Consider the following 16,401-nt stretch of genomic DNA (forward strand, 5'->3'; position numbering starts at 1 on the left):
CTGTTGTGTAGGTGATGCCTGAACAAAACCACAAAGCCCAGAGAACAAACCCCAATCCACAAAAATGTCCCCCATACACAATTCCACTATCAACTGCAAGTGAACAATATCAATAAGGGTTTAAAAAGATTAAGACTATGATAAGAAAAGAGAGAAATAAACTATAGTGTAAATTCTAGTGACTTAATGTGCACAAACTTGCTGGACAAGAAATGAATGTTAGAAAGCTATATAGGAAAGAAAATATTGCTAATCATGGAGAAGATCACAGTCGTTTTCGTCTAGGTAGCCTCTAGTATTTACCACTGTATTTTCTTTCTGGGTCTGCCTCTGGTGATATCAGATTTTGATACCATCTGACCTTAAGCAACCTGCTCTGAAACGGTCCGGAATCTACTGTCTTTGACTGTTTCCTTTGCTTATTAATCTAGCCACTCTGTTCTCAGCATTAGACTTAAGCCTCATAGGGCAGGGCAGAATCCCTCTTGGGTTGGGGCTGTTGTTTCCCCTCAGGCTGCTGCTGCTCAGAATGGGTGGTCTGTCTGAGTAGGATGGCTGCTGCAATAGGGGTGATGACTCAGCACCAGGATCCTGGTGGCCAGTCTCTCAGTTCTCTCCCCAAAGCCTCTGTGTCCCCAGTCTCTCCTCAAGTGTCTCTCGTCTGCTCTGCCCTTGCCTTTGCCAGAGCTACAGGTAAGTTGCTGTAAATGAAAATCTGTACATTGATCCTTTAAACGGCTCTTTGCGTCTTTAGCCATCTGTCTCTGGCAGAGAGTAACCCTGACACTTCTTGCCGCCAGTTGTTATCTGTGTGCTTTTTGGGGTCTGTTGTTCTTGGCTGGGCATCCCAGCTAGGATTTAGACCTCATTCTTCTCAGGGGGATCCAACCAGCCACTTAATTATCCCTGTAGCACTGCCACCTGTGGGTGCCTGGCCAACCCTGCTTTTGAGTCTCCACCACAGTCCTTACCAAACATTTGACTGAAGCAGATTTTTCTGTCTGTCCAAGGTTATAAGGCTTCTCTCTCACTATTGTTCAGTTGTTTGTTCCAGGTGATATCTCCACAATTTAGTTGTAATTCCAGATTGGTCCTTGGAGGAGGTTAATGTGGCTTTTCATTTAATTCTCTGCCATATTGCCTCTTCCTCTGATAGTTTCTTATGCGTGGTGTGTCTTATTAGTTTTTATTCTCATTGCTTGTATGTTTGGTGTTATATCCAAAAACTTGTTGCCAAGACTAATGTCAAAGAACTTTTTCCTTATAATTCTTCTACAGGTTTTGCAATTTCAGGACTTATGTTTAAGTCTTTAATCCATTATGAGTTCGTATTTGTGAGTGGTGTAAGATAGGGTTTAATTTCATTCTTCTGCATGTAGATGCCAAGTTTTCTCATTACCATTTATTAAAGAGATTATCCTTTCCTCATTGAGATTCTTGACTCTCTTGTCAGATATTAGTTTACCGTATATGCAAGGTTTTGTTTCTGGGCTCTTAATTCTGTTCCATTGGTCTATGCGTCTGTTTTATTCAATACCATATTGTTCTAATTACTATAGCTTTGTAATATAGTTTGAGATAAGGATACATGCTTCCAGCTTTGCTCTTCTTCTAAGGATTGTTTTGGTTATTTGGAGTCTTTTGTGGTTCCATACTAACTTTAGGATTGCTTTTTCTATTTCTGTGAAAAATGCCATTGGACTTTTGATAGATATTATATTGAATTTATAGGGGGCTGCAGGCAGTATAAACATTTTAACAATGTTAATTCTTCAAATCCATGAACAGGGAATATATTTCAATTTGCTTGTATATTCAATTTCTTCCATCAAAGTCTTGTGTTTTCAGTGTATAGATTTTTCACTTCCTTGGTTAAATTTATTTCTGAGAATTCTATTCTTTTTGATATTTGTGAATTGGATTGTTTTCTTTATTTCTTTTGGGGGATATTTTATCTTTAGTGTGTAGAAATGCAGTGGAGTTCTGTGTGTTGATTTTATATTCTGCAGTGTAGTGAGTTTGTTGATTAGTTCTAACAGTTTTTGATAGTGTCCTTAGGATTTTCTTTATATAAGATCATACCTGGAAACAAAAGACAATTTTACTTCTTTCTTTCTGATTTGAATATCTTTTCTTTTTCTTGCCTTATTTCTCTGGCTAGGACTTCTAGTCCTATGTTGAATAGGAGTGGTGAGAGAAGGTACCCTTGTTCTGTTCCTGATCTTAGAGGAAAATCTTTTAACTATTCAGTGTTAAGTATGATGTTCCCTTTGAGCTTGTCATATCTGGCCCTTATTGTGTTGACATGTGTTACTTCTAAACCCAGTTTGCTGAGCATTTTTTAATCATGAAGGGATGTTGTATTTTGTCAAACTATTTATCTGTATCTATTGAGATGATCATATGATTTTTGTCTTTTATATTGATTAATGTAGTATACATCACATTGTTTGATTTGTGTATGTTGAACCACCCTTGTATCCCAGGGAAAATTCTGGTTGGTCATGGTGTATTATCCTTTAAATGTGCTGTTGAATTTTGTTTAGTAAAAATTGTTGAGAATTTTTGCATCTGTGAGCATTGTGGATACTGGTCTGTAGTTTTCTTATCTGGTAGTGTCTTTATCTGGTTTTGGCATCAAGGTATTACTTGTCTCATAAAATGAATTTAGGAGTATACCCTCCTCTTTGATTAATTTGGAAGAGTTTGAGAATGATTGATATTAATTCTTCTTTAAATATGTGATAGAATTCACTAGTGAATTTATCTGGTTTGGGGCTTTTCTTTTTTGGGAGGTTTTTGATTACTGATTCAGTCTCATTATTTGTTATTGGTCTATTCACATTTTCTATTTCACCGTGATTTAGTAGGTTTTATGTTTCTAGGAATTTATCCACTTATTTTAGGTTGTCCAATTTGTTGCCATATAATTGTTCATAGTAGCCTCATGATCCTTTGTATTTTTCGTTATTAATTCTATCTCCTCTTTTTTCTGATTTTAGTTGAGGCTTCTCTCTATTTGCCTTAATCTAGCTACAGGTGTGTCGATTTCAAAGAATGAGTTCTTAGTTTATTGATCTTTTATGTTGTTTTTCTAGTCTCTATTTCATTTATTATTACCATGATCTTGGATACTACCTTCCTTCTGTGAAATTTTGGCTTAATTTAATCTCCTTTTCCTCATTCTTTGAAGTATAAAGTTAGCTTTTTAAAATTTGAGACCTCTCTTTTCTTCTTGCTGTGATATTTATCACTATAAACTTACCTCTTAGAATTGATTTTTAGCATCCCATAGGTTTTGGTGTGTTGTTTTCCATTTTTGTTGTTTTAACATATTTTGGGGGACTTACGGCCATGATGGAGGCATAAGTAGACACACTGTGCCTCCTCATACAACAACAAATTTAAAACCAAAAAACAACTAGAACTGCCAGAAAATCGAACTGTATGGAAGTCCAGTGACCAAGGATTTAAAGAAGAAACATTCATCCAGAAAAGTAGGATTACTTTGTTCAGCAAAACTGTCTTTGAGATGGAAGGGCAGATGAAGTGCTTCCCAGATAAGGTCTAATTAAAGGAGTTCATCATCACCAAGCCCTTATTATATGAAATGTTAAAGGGACTTATCTAAAAAAAAGAATATGATCAAAACTATGAACAGTAAAATGACAACAAACTCACAACTATTAAAAACTTAACCTAAAAACAAAAACAAAAACAAACTAAGGAAACAACTAGAACAGGAACAGAATCACAGAAATGAAAGTCACATGGAAGGTTATCAATGGAGAGGGGGGTAATGGGAGAAAAGGTACAGAGAATAAATAGCGTAAATGGTTGGTAGAAAATAGACAGGGAGAGGTTAAGAATAGTATAGGAAATGGAGAAGCCAAATAACTCATAAGTATAACCTATGGACATGAACTAAGGTGGGGGAATGCAGGTGGGAGGAGGTATGCAGGGTGGAGGGTAATAAAGCGGGGAAAATGGGACAATTGTAATAGCATAATACATAAAATATATTAAAAAATAAAAAGAAAGATGTTTTTTGATTTCCATTTTGATTCTTGGCTTCTTAGTTTTTTAGGAGAGTTTTAAAATTTCCACATATTTGTAAATTAGTTTCATAACATGTGATTAGAAGAAATACTTGGCACTATTTCATCTTCTTAAATTTGGTAAGACTTGTTTTTGACCTAATGTGTCATCTTTCCTGGAGAATGTTTCATGTGTGTTTGAGGAGAATGTGTATTCTGCTGCTATTGGATGGAATGTTGTGTGTATTTTTGTTAGGTTCATTTGATCTAAAGTATCAATCAAATCCAGCATTTTCTAGTTGATTTTTTGTCAACATTTGATGGTCTCTCCAATGTTGAAAGTTAGGGTATGGAAGTCCCCTACTTTTATTGTATTGCTGTCTATTTTTTTTAATATCTTCTAGTATTTACTTAATATATTTAAGTGGTTTGACATTGGAAATGTATGTGTTTATATATTTATGATTGTTACATCTTCTATATGAATTGACCATTTTATCATTATATAATGACCTTCTTTGTCTCTTGTTACCATTTTTGTCTTAAAGCCTCTTTTGTCTGATATAAGTATAGATATCCCTGCTTTCTTTTGCTTTCCACTTGCATGGAATATCATCTTGTTCTCTCTTTATTTTGAGCAATAAAACTGGAGTCTCTTGGAGGCAACATATAGTTGGCTTTTGCTTTCTTATTCATCCAGCCACTCTGTGTCTTTTGATTGGAGAATATAATCCATTTACATTAAGAGTAACTAGCAATAGGTAGGGCCTTACTAATGCCATCTTACTGTTTTTTGTTTTGTAGTACCCCTGTTCCTTTTATTCTCTCTTGCTGTCTCCTTTTGTTAAATGATTATTTTGTAGCAGTATGCTCAGATTCTTTTTTATGTTTTGTGGAACTACTGCACACTTTACTTTGTGGTTACAATGAGGCTTACATAAAACATCTCATATATGTAACAATATATTTTATGCTGATAACAACTTAACTTTGATCATATACAAAAAATGTACCCTTTTATATTTTCAGTGTCACTATTTGCCTTTTTTAATATTGTGTATTTATTAATAAATTACATCTATAGTTATTTTTAATACTTTTGTACTTTAACTTGTATACTAGAGTTGTGTTTAACATTCTACCATATTATAGTATTAGAATATTCTGAATCAGACTATATACTCAGTTTTTTCAGTGTGTTGTATATTTTCATATGTTTTCATGTTACTAATTAGTGTGCTTTCATTTCAGTTTAAAGAACTCCTTGAAGTATTTATTTTAAGGTAGGCCTAGTGTTGATGAACTCCCTCAACTTTTATTTGTCTGGAAAAGCCTTTGTCTACCCTTCTTTTTAGAAGGATAGCTTTGCCTAGTAAAGTGTTCTTGATTGGCAGAGTTTTTCACCCCCCAGCATTTGAATATATCATTCCATACTCTCCTGGCTTATAAGGTTTCTGCTAAGAAATCCACTAATAACCTTATGGAGGTTCCCTTATAATAAGTTACAGGGTTTGTTTGTTTGTTTGTTTGTTTTTGTCTCTTGCTACTTTTAAGATTCTCTATTTGTGTCCGATTTTTGACAATTTTATTACAGTGTGTCTTGGAGAGGATTTTTTCACTTTACTTTGGTGACTTGTGTTTCATGAACTTGGATATACAAATCTCTTACCAGATTTGGGATGTTCTCAGCCATTACTACTTCTTAAATAAGCTTCGGTGCCCTCCTTCCTCTTTCTCCTTCTGGAAATCCAATGATTTGTAAATTGATCTCTTTGATGATATTTCATAGATCATGTAGACTTTTTCCTCTCCTTTTCAATCTTTGTTTTCCTCTGACTGGATAATTTCAAAGACCCTGTCTTTTTTTTTTTTTAGATTTTATTTATTTTATTTTTAAAGAGGGGGAAGGGAAGAAGAGAGGGCAAGAAACATCAATGTATGGTTGCCTCTTGCATGCCCCATACTGGGGACCTGGCCCGCAGCCCAGGCATGTGCTCTGACTAGGAATCGAACCTGTGACCCTTTGCTTCGTAGGCCTGCACTCAATCTACTAAGCTATATCAGCCAGGGCAGATCCTGTCTTTGAGCTCACCGAGTCTTTCTTCTACTTGACCAAGTCTTGTGTTGATGCTCTTTATTGTATTTTTTTTGTTTTGTTTTGTTTGTTTCATTCATTGTATTCTTCAGTTCCAGAATTTCTGTTTATTTTTATAATTTCTTTCTATTAAACTTCTTGGTTTGTGTATTGTTTTCCTGATTTTCTTGAATTTTCTTTGTGTTTTCATGTAGGTCATTGAGTTTCTTTAAAACAGCTATTTTGAATTCTTTATCTGGTAAATCAGAGATTTTCATGTCTTTGAGTTTGTTTACTGCAAAATAATTACAATCCTTTGGTAGTGTCATATTTCCTTGATTTTTCATGATTCTTAGAGTTTTGTGCTGACTTCACATTTGAAGTATCAGTCACCTCCATCAGTATTTACTATCTTCATAAGTGAAATACCTCCAGTAGACCTGGTAGGGATTCTGAGACTTTCTGGGATATCTTGTGAATACATCTGCTCCTCGCTTCTTGCTTTCTCTTATGGCAGAATTCTTAAGCTTGTATGCATTCTTTGGATCTTGCAAAGCAGCAGGTTGAGTGCTGACAGACTCTCTTTTTCCAAAGGTGGCACTACAGTTTAAGTTTGTAGTCTCCCTCTGGGCCACAGATGCAACTGATTTTCTGCATGTCCTCACTGCCAAAGCCTGCACATGCTGCTGTTGGGAACATGCAAGAGAACTAGCCATGCGGGTAGGGTCATATATGGGTGAGAGAGACGGAGAGCTGGGAGTGCTCATGGGTCAGTTCAGGGGACTCATGAATGAGGCATTTCCAGCAGGTCATGGGTGGGTTTCTTGATGGAATTTGCAACACTTTTATGATCTCTGTTTCTTTAATGTCCTCCAAGAGCTGTATTTGCTGCTTTCCCAGACTCTTTTCACCCATCACCCCAGTTTTGGAGCCCCAGATTTAGTACACTAAAAGGGGTTAAAGAGAAACGGAAGTATTCCACACCATTGGGGAAGCTGGCACTCACTCACATACTATCCCTTCCCACCTCAGGATAAGTCACAGTCTAAGGAAGATATGTCTTGGCACTAATCTGTGCTTCCTTGATTGATAGGTGACATGGATAAAGCCAAACTGTTCCTCTTACCCACTCGAATGTGTCCAAACTCATACTATTTTTGCTTCAACCAAGTCTTGGAACTTCTCTGGAAAGTTGTGCTTTCACAGAGGCTCTCCTCTGTGAGTGATTATTTAAGTTAATATTCTCTGTTGGCTCACAGACACACCAAGAGGTGCTGGAGCCAGTTCACAGGCCACTGCAGAGTCCACAGGCAGGATTGGTGTCTGTCTGCCTATTTCCTGATGCACAGTAGGCAACAGTCCTCCAAGGTCCTGTTGCATATGGTGCTGGATTTTACTGCTCCTTCAAAAGCATTTTTGTTCATGAATAGATGCCAAATAGTTGCTGTTGAGTGGGAGGACAAAAATTATGGACATTTTTACTCTGCCACCATGCTGATATTACTCTGGAGAAGGCTTTTCACTTTTTGCTTTCAAGGTGCTAGTTTCAACCTGAATCATTGAGTTAGTGCTTGTGTAGAGCAGCTGCAGTGGGTTCTTCCCTCGTATTCTTTCTTTCTCTAGTCATCTGTTACACATTTTAATTGTCTATAAACATCAGAGGAAAGTTGCAGGCTGAAAATTGCAATCCCAACCCTGAAAGGATCCTTTGATGTCTCTAGAGAGCCAGTCTTCAAGAGGTTGTGCTGCCTTAGACATCAGAAGCTTTGTGTTCTATGAAGATGAAACCACAGATTCAATCTTAAATGGAGGGTCAGAAGCAGGACCCCTCAAGGGAGAGGGTGAGGGATTTTTGCCCTATCAAGGGGAAATCAATTAGGATTGATTTGGGAGATCTTAAATCTGTACCAAGCTGTAGCTAGTGAGTTAAAGTCTTTTTGGGGTCAAGATCAGTGTTGTCACTACCCTCCCACCTGTCTCCATGTGTCATTCTCCCAACCACCTGGACTTCCTCAGGCTAGATCTTTAGGCAGTGGTATCTGGAACTAGCTCTCTCTGGCTTATAGGAGCCAATTGTCAAACCTTTAGTAATTTTGCAAGCTGGTTGTTAAACACAGCCATTATTAAAAATTAAATTATGTAAACTTACAGTATGATAAATTATATTAAAAACAAAGTTAATAAATGTTCAACACTCATCACTTCCTAATTATTTTACTATTATCTATACTCTTGAGGTTATTTATCTCTATGGTCTCTGTATACTAGGAATGCTATATAATGGTGGGTACTGAGCATCCATTTCCAGCTCCCTGTTTGGTGACATTACATTGGTAGCTTAAGATTGGCCATAAGGGGAGCATTTATATCATGGGAATTGGCAGTTGATGCAAATGAGGGTTTTCCCCCAAAATGCCAATTAGGCATTTACTGGTTTACCATGCTTTTAGGTGACTCCAGTTGAGCAGAGATAACAGAACAAAGTATAAGAAGTCTGTCTCTTAACAGACCAGCCTGCAGTAGTTACAGGCCATGCATGTAGAATGTCTATGAGAGTTATGCCTGTGCCATGTGAGAAGCTCTTCATGAAAGGTTTCTAACTGCGAAGACATTCTTTGGATTGATAGCTCCTTTGGAGGAATTTTGAGTTACCACTTTGCTGCAAGTTGCTTTTCATAACTCTGTCCTGGCTTACCTTGATATCTGCTGTTTACTCCAAACTGATATTTTAGGGAAGGGAAGTGAAAGGCCAGTGGTGGTTCCTAGAGATAGATGGGCAGAGTATGTGCTTTGACATCATCTATGGCATGGGGAGCAGTAGTTGAGTAGGCACCACTGACCTGTGTATGGGCAGAGCCTGCCAGCTCAGTGATGCCCTTGACATCGGGAAGAGGGGAATCAAAGCTGTCAATGGTCACATTGAGGGCAACCTCATGGTGGAGTATTGCTGTTCCAAAGGGATGAGTGACCATAGGGCTCTTTATATGGAAGCATGAATGATACAGTGTACATGTATCTATAAATGGACATGCTTGTGAAGACAAAGCCACTGCACGTATGATTTTCTAGTAATCTGACCCTCATGTACCATCATGTAGATCATCATAGGAAAAACAACAGCAACAAAACTTATAGTTTTGCTCTTCAGTATACCATAATTGATGACACCATAGTGATGTCTTCACCTGTTACCTGGAGGATAAATAGCAGCCAGCAACCAATACTTTTTTCATTGTACAAGTAAAAAAAGTCCATTAAATAAATTTATTTTTCCAGAAGACATACACACAAAAAGATGCATTTGAACACTTCCACAAATTCATAATTCAAAAGAGTGTTTCTCAAATCAGAATGGTTATTTGAAAGAACCCAAAGGAAAAAGCAGGCAGGCACTTCTGCAATATGCCCTTGCTGTGTAGCAGTCCATAATTGTGAACTTTTGTGAATTGTCACAACCTGGGATGAATGATGGGAATATAATAGGCTGTAGAATTGGAGAATGTTAAATCTTTGTTCCTAATGGCAAAACATGTTTTTCTCATTTTCATCAGAATGTGTGATCCATGCCATTTGAAATCAAATTCCAAACACAATGAGCCATTAGTGTAATAGCTCATTACTAACAGCAGTCTTATAAATAATACATTCTTAACATGTGCATGCAGCTCGCTGTGAAGCCAGCAAAAGGTATTTCAGGCCATCGAAGTTTCTTTGCACCAGTGTGGCTGTAGATTAGAAGGACATCTCCATGTGCACCAAGATGGGTGCCAATTTTCCCTGCCGAGATTGAGGCTGGCCATCTCTTTCTGCACATATGGTAGATGGATTGGTTAATCAGCCTCTGCTGAGTTTTGAGCCTAAAATTACAGAGAAGCTAGACAACTGCAGCTACACAGCTTTTGTTCAGGAGTGCAAACAAGAAAAACAATCACTTGTTATTTGGGGAAAAAATTAAAATGTTTATTTTGGACTTTTATTAAAGTGTCAATGGCTTTATAAAACAGCTGGGTAAATTCAGGCTTACAGCTAACTAGTATCATTGGGGGGCACTGTAAAGAAAAGAATATGCATGGAAAATTAAGTTTTAAATATTCCTCTTGTATTTTAGCAAAGAGAAAATAAAGGGAGTTTCACATGTATTTTGCAAACACATTTTTGAAAACAAATGGTTTTAAACTAGTAGACACATTTGAGAACAAATAGTTTAATACCTAATTTTTCTGTATCATTTAAAAGGCTGCACATATTATACCTTAATTTTCTTTTTTAGTAGGTTAAAGTAACAATTTTCAACCTTTTTCATCTCATGGCACACATAAGCTAATTATTAAAATTTTGTGGTACACCAAAAATATAATTTTTGCCAATCTGACAAAAATAGGTGTAATTTTGATTGATTTACAAAAATATGTAATAGCAAATACTCACTCCTTTTGCTCCAAAGTGACTTCTTAAAAAATCAGGTGCCACTTGTATATAAGGATTTCTGATACCAAAAATTAAGCAGTCAGATGCAAACTTCTCTGTCGTGACCAATAAGATGCAACTCGGTTACATGACCTATATATTTATGGGTAAAGACAGGGCATTCACACCAGACCGATATTGTTATGTTGGGTGTTGTCATTTTTATTTGACATTCTAAGGAAAAGAGATCATTGCCCCTGACTAAATACAAGAGTTCAGGTATTGCATGTTTTAAAATTTTTTGCAGCAAACTGGTTGAAAATCACTAGGTTAAAGTATTAACCATTTTCCCCAGCTGGACATTTATGGCTAGGATTCCCTATAATTGTTTGAGTTCTACTTTTTGAGTAGAATGATTGTCTCAAAAAAGTAGTCTCAACACTTGAGGGACAAATGCTGGTTTCTAACAAGAGCTGGCAGAGTCAAATCAGTCAATCAGAATATGCTTAAAATCCATGTAATAACAGAAATTATGTATGTGAAGCTTATTTATTTTTTCCAGTTTTATGGATATAATTGACATATAACATTATATAAGTTCAAGTTGCACAGTATAATGATTTGATGTATGTACATATTGCAAAACAATTACCACAATAAGATTAGTTAACTAACAAGCTATACATTTTCTCTCTTTAAAAATTTTAAATGCTTATCTTGCAGAGAAGAATATAATGCAGAATTATTGAAGAGATATAGAGAATTTCAGTCACAGTCATCTCTTAATGTGGAATATGATAGTATTAAATTTTGTTAATTTATATTTTAGTACCAATAATAGGTGCAGATTAGGTAGTTACTCATTAAAAGATAACTTGTTTCCTCTAATCACAGCACTTCTGACAACAAATTTGTAGGGTTTTTTTCCACACCAACCAATTCTTCAGCTCTCTAGAACATCCTGCAATTCTATGCTGACACTACCTGGAGTTAGCACAGACCTCACACATTTCGGACTCATGCCCACAAGACTACTCCCACTTCAGAAGCTAGTCATAAGTCCCAGATTGTCACCTGTACTTCTGACTAACTGGCTATAAATCAGGATTACCACAACACCCTCCTTGGGTTCAGTAATTTACTAGAACAGCTCATAGAACTCAGGGAAATACTTTACTTACTCTTACTTGTTTATTATAAAAGATACAACTCAGGAACAGTCAAATGGAAAAGATACATAGAGTAAGGTGTAGAGGAGGAAGGGGTATGGAACTTTCATGCCCATCTTGGGCACACCACCTCCTAGTACCTCAGTGTGTTCACCAAACCAAAAACTCCCTAATCCAGTTGTTTAGGGGTTTTTATGCTGGTTCCATTAATGATTAATTATATTCTTGGCCATTGGTGATTGAACTTGATCTCTGGCCCCTCTCCCCTCCTGTGAGGTCAGGGGTAGGACTGAAAGTCCCAACCTGAAAATCACATGTTTGGTTACTCTGACAACTAGCCCCCATTTTCAAAGAGTCACCTTATTAGCATAAACTTAGGTATCCTTGAAAGGTGCTATTATGAAAAACAAAGATGATCCTTTTAGGAAATTGCAAGTGTTTTTGGAGCTTGCGCTTGGACCAGGAATGAAGATCAAATATATATTTCTTATTTTACCACTCTGTTACATTCATATTCTTACCTGTGTATTGCTCATCAAAGGTCAAAAATCACAGGGACCATTGCAAGAGGTATAAACCAGGTATCTGTTATGATGCTGGGAGGTGATGGATGCATTTGTAAATTATACCCATGAGTTGAGTTTACTCAAACATTTTCACCAAACCTCTTTCCTTATATCTCCTCTCCATGAGACCATCTAATCAAATTAATGAATTAAGATAATTAAGAGTGAGCAACCATGAACTTTCTCTGACTCAGTGGTCAATCAGATGGACACTGGAACAATGGCTGGTCTTACTGTGAACTGTGCATGGTAGAGGGCAGGAGAGTGGACAGAAGGCTGGGCTTGCAGTGGGATAATAAAAAGAACATGGGGCGGGCAAGAACATTGCCTGGGCAAAAAATGCACATGTTAAGTTCCAAATAGTTTCCCCTTAAGGGCTCTCTGGCAGCTTTATTATAGAACAAAAGCGGGGGGGAAGGAGGAAAGGGCAGTATGCTATGACCAAAAGGAACGCCCCCAGGTTCGTTATGTCTGTTGCCAAAGGAAAGACGTCTCTCAATGCCAGAGATTCGTGAAAAGGAAAGGAAATGTTTATTTTATTTAATTATTTATTTATTTATTTTTATTTTAATAATTGTTCAAGTATAGTTTTCTCCCTCTTACTCCCATTCCAGACCACCCACCCAACCCAACCCACTTCCCTCCCATTACCACCCTCCCCCTACCTTTTGTCCATATGTCCTTTAAATTTGTTCCTGTAAACCCTTCCCATTCTCCTGTAAACCCTTCCCATTCTCTCTCTCCCCTGAAATTCCCTCTTCTCTCCCCTCTGGTCACTGTCAGTCTGTCCTCTATTTCAGTGTCTTTGCTTATATTTTGCTTGCTTCTTTGTTCTGTTGATTAGGTTCCTGTTAAAGGTGAGATCATATGGTATTTGTCTTTTACTGCCTGGCTTATTTCGCTTAGCATAATGCTTTCCAGCTCCATCCAAGCTGTTGCAAAGGGTAGGAGCTCCTTCTTTCTGCTGCATAGAATTCCATTGTGTAAATGTACCATAGTTTTTTGATCCATTCACTTACTGATGGGCATCTAGGTTGCTTCCAGCATCTAGCTATTGTAAATTGTGCTGCTATGAACATCGGGGTGCAAAGGTTCTTTTGTATTGGTGTTTCAGTGTTCTTAGTATATAGTCCCAGCAGTGGAATTACTGGGTCAAAAAGCAGATCCATATTTAGTTTTCTGAGGAAATTCCAGACTGCTTTCCATAGTGGTTGTACCAGTCTGCAGTTCCACCAACAGTGCACTAGGGTCCCCTTTTCTCCACAACTTCTCCAACACTTGTTGTTTGTTGTTTTGTTTATGATGGCCATTCTGACTGGTGTGAAGTGGTATCTCATTGTGGTTTTAATTTGCATCTCTCTGATAGGTAGTGATATTGAGCATCTTTTCATGTGTCTCTGGATCCTCTGTGTGTCCTCTTTGGAGAAGTGTCTGTTCAAGTCCTTTACCCATTTTTTAATTGGGTTGCTTGTCTTCTTAGAATGGAGTTGTGTAAGTTCTTTATATATTTTGGAGATTGAACCCTTGTCCAAGGTATCATTGGCAAATATGTTTTCCCATACAGTTGGTTCTCTTTTTATTTTGATACTGTTTTCTGTAGCTGTGCAGAAGCTTTTTATTTTGATGAGGCCCCGTTTGTTTATTCTTTCCTTTACGTCCGTTGCTCTAGGGGACATGTCAGTAAAAAACTTTCTGCATGAAATATCTGAGATTTTCCTACCTACATTCTCCTATAAGACTTCAATGGTGTCACGGATTATATTTAAGTCTTTTATCTATTTGAATTTATTTTTGTATAAGGTGTAAGTTGGTGCTGTAATTTCATTTTTTTGCATGTAGCTGTCCAGTTCTCCCAACACCATTTGTTGAAGAAGTTATTTTTACTCCACTTTATGTTGCTGCCTCCTTTGTCAAATATTAATTGACCATAGAGACTTGGGTTTATTTCTGGGCTCTCTGTTCTGTTCCACTGGTCCATGTTCCTGTTTTTATGCCAGTACTAGGCTGTTTTGATTACAGTGGCCTTGTAGTATAGTTTAGTGTCAAGTATTGTGATCCCTCCTACTTTACTCTTCTTTCTCAAAATTGCACCAGCTATTCAGGGTTGTTTATGGTTCCATATAAACTTTTGAAGTGTTCGTTCTATGTCTGTGAAATAAGCCATTGGTACTTTAATGGGTATTGCATTGAATGTGTAAATTTCTTTGGGTACTATGGACATTTTGATGATGTTAATTCTTCCAGTCCATGAACCCAGTATATGTTTCCATTTGTTTGTGTCTTCCTTGATTTCTTTCCTCTGTGTTATGTAGTTTTCTGAATACAAGTCTTTTACCTATTTGGTTAGGTTTATTCCTAGGCATTTTATTTTTCTTCTTGCTATTTCAAATGGGATTTTTTTCTTTATTTCTGCTTCTGCTGTTTCATTGTTGTTGTACAGAAATGCCTTTGATTTTTGGATATTGACTTTCTATCCCACTGTTTTGCCAGATTTGTTTATTAGGTCAAGCAGTTTTTTGGTGGAGTCTATAGGATTTTCTATGTATACTATCATGTCATCTGCAAACAGTGACAGTTTTCTTTCCTCCTTTTTAATTTGGATGCCATTTATTTCTTTTTCTTGTCTGATTGCTGTGGCTAAAACTTCCATTACTATATTGAATAGAAGTGGTGAAAGTGGACAGCCTTGTCTTGTTCCTGATCTTAGTGGAAAAGATTTTAATGTTTGCCCATTGAGTATGATGTTCGCTGTAGGTCTCTCATAATGGCCTTTATTATGTTGAGGAATGATCCCTCTGTTCCCACTTTGCAGAGTGTTTTTATCATAAATGGGTGCTGTACCTTATCAAATGCTTTTTCTACATCTATTGATGTGATCCTGTGGTTTTTGTCTTTGCTTTGGTTTATGTGATGTATTATATTTACTTACTTGCGAATATTGTACCATCCTTGCATCCCTGGAATGAATCCCACTTGGTCATGGTGTATGATCTTTTTAATGTATTGTTGGATGCGGTTTGCCAGTATTTTGTTGAGGATTTTAGTGTCAGTGTTCATCAGCGATATTGGCCTGAAGTTTTCTTTCTTTGTTGTGTCTTTATCTGGTTTTGGAATTAGGATGATGTTGGCCTCCTAAAAAGAGTTTGGGAGTCTTCCATCTTTTTGGATTTTTTGGAATAGTCTGTGAAGGATAGGGGTTAGCTCTTCCTTAAATGCTTTGTAGAATTCTCCTGTGAAACCATCTGGTCCAGGGCTTTTGTGTGTTGGGAGTCTTTTGATTACTGCTTCAATTTCTTTTGCTGTTATTGGTCTGTTCAGGCTTTCTGCTTCTTTTTCATTGAGTTTTGGAAGATTATATTTTTCTAGAAATTTGTCCATTTCATCTAGGTTTTCAAATTTCTTGGCATACAGTTCTTTGTAGTGATTTCTTACAATCCTTTGTATTTCTGTGGTATCTGTTGTAACCTCTCCTCTTTTATTTCTGATTGTGTTTATTTGGGTCTTCTCTCTTTTTTTCTTGATGAGTCTGCTTAAAGGCTTGTCGATTTTTTTTTTATCTTTTCAAAGAACCAACTCTTGGATTCATTGATCCTTAGAATTGTGCTTTTAGTCTCTATGTCATTTAATTCTGCTCTGACCTTGGTTATTTCCTTCCTTCTACTTGCTCTGGGCTTCTTTGTTGCTTTTCTATTTAATGCTATACAGATTTAAAGTAGTGACCTAATGTCTTCATCAAAACCCGAAAGTCCCTTAAAACACCCACAAACACACACAGTCCTTCCTTCCCCCTCTTCCCAGTCTAGGGTACCGTATCTCAGTAAAAGAAAAAGAAGTCCATGCCTCAGGCAGCCCCCAGTTCTTCCCAGTAATCTGTGTCAGCTGGTAGGCCTCCCTCAGTTCCTGGCACCATCAGCTGTGTTGCTGGGATCTGCGCTAAAGTGGGATGGTTCTTTTACATGTCCACAGCCACGTGGTTCTCCTTTCTATTGCCACAGCCATGTGGTCCTCTCTGCACAATGGCCACGGGAGTCCCCACTCTGGCAAAGCCATGTGGTTCTCTCTCCACTGCCCCAGCCACGTCTCAGTTTAAATCCCCGTGCCAGTGTTCCTCTGCAGCCCCATTTCCTACTCCTTCCACAATTGGCTAC

The 16,401-nt window shown here is 37.3% G+C and overlaps 1 protein-coding gene across 1 annotated transcript in view; it reads left to right on the plus strand.

Annotated features, from left to right (window-relative positions):
* The window catches only part of CFAP61 (cilia and flagella associated protein 61), a 418,587-nt gene that overhangs the window by 112,167 nt on the left and 290,019 nt on the right, over positions 1-16,401 (plus strand). The window lies entirely within an intron of this gene.

The sequence above is a fragment of the Phyllostomus hastatus genome, unplaced genomic scaffold (assembly GCF_019186645.2).
Source record: "Phyllostomus hastatus isolate PE091 unplaced genomic scaffold, TTU_PhHast_1.1 phas_contig_17, whole genome shotgun sequence".
NCBI lineage: Eukaryota > Metazoa > Chordata > Mammalia > Chiroptera > Phyllostomidae > Phyllostomus > Phyllostomus hastatus.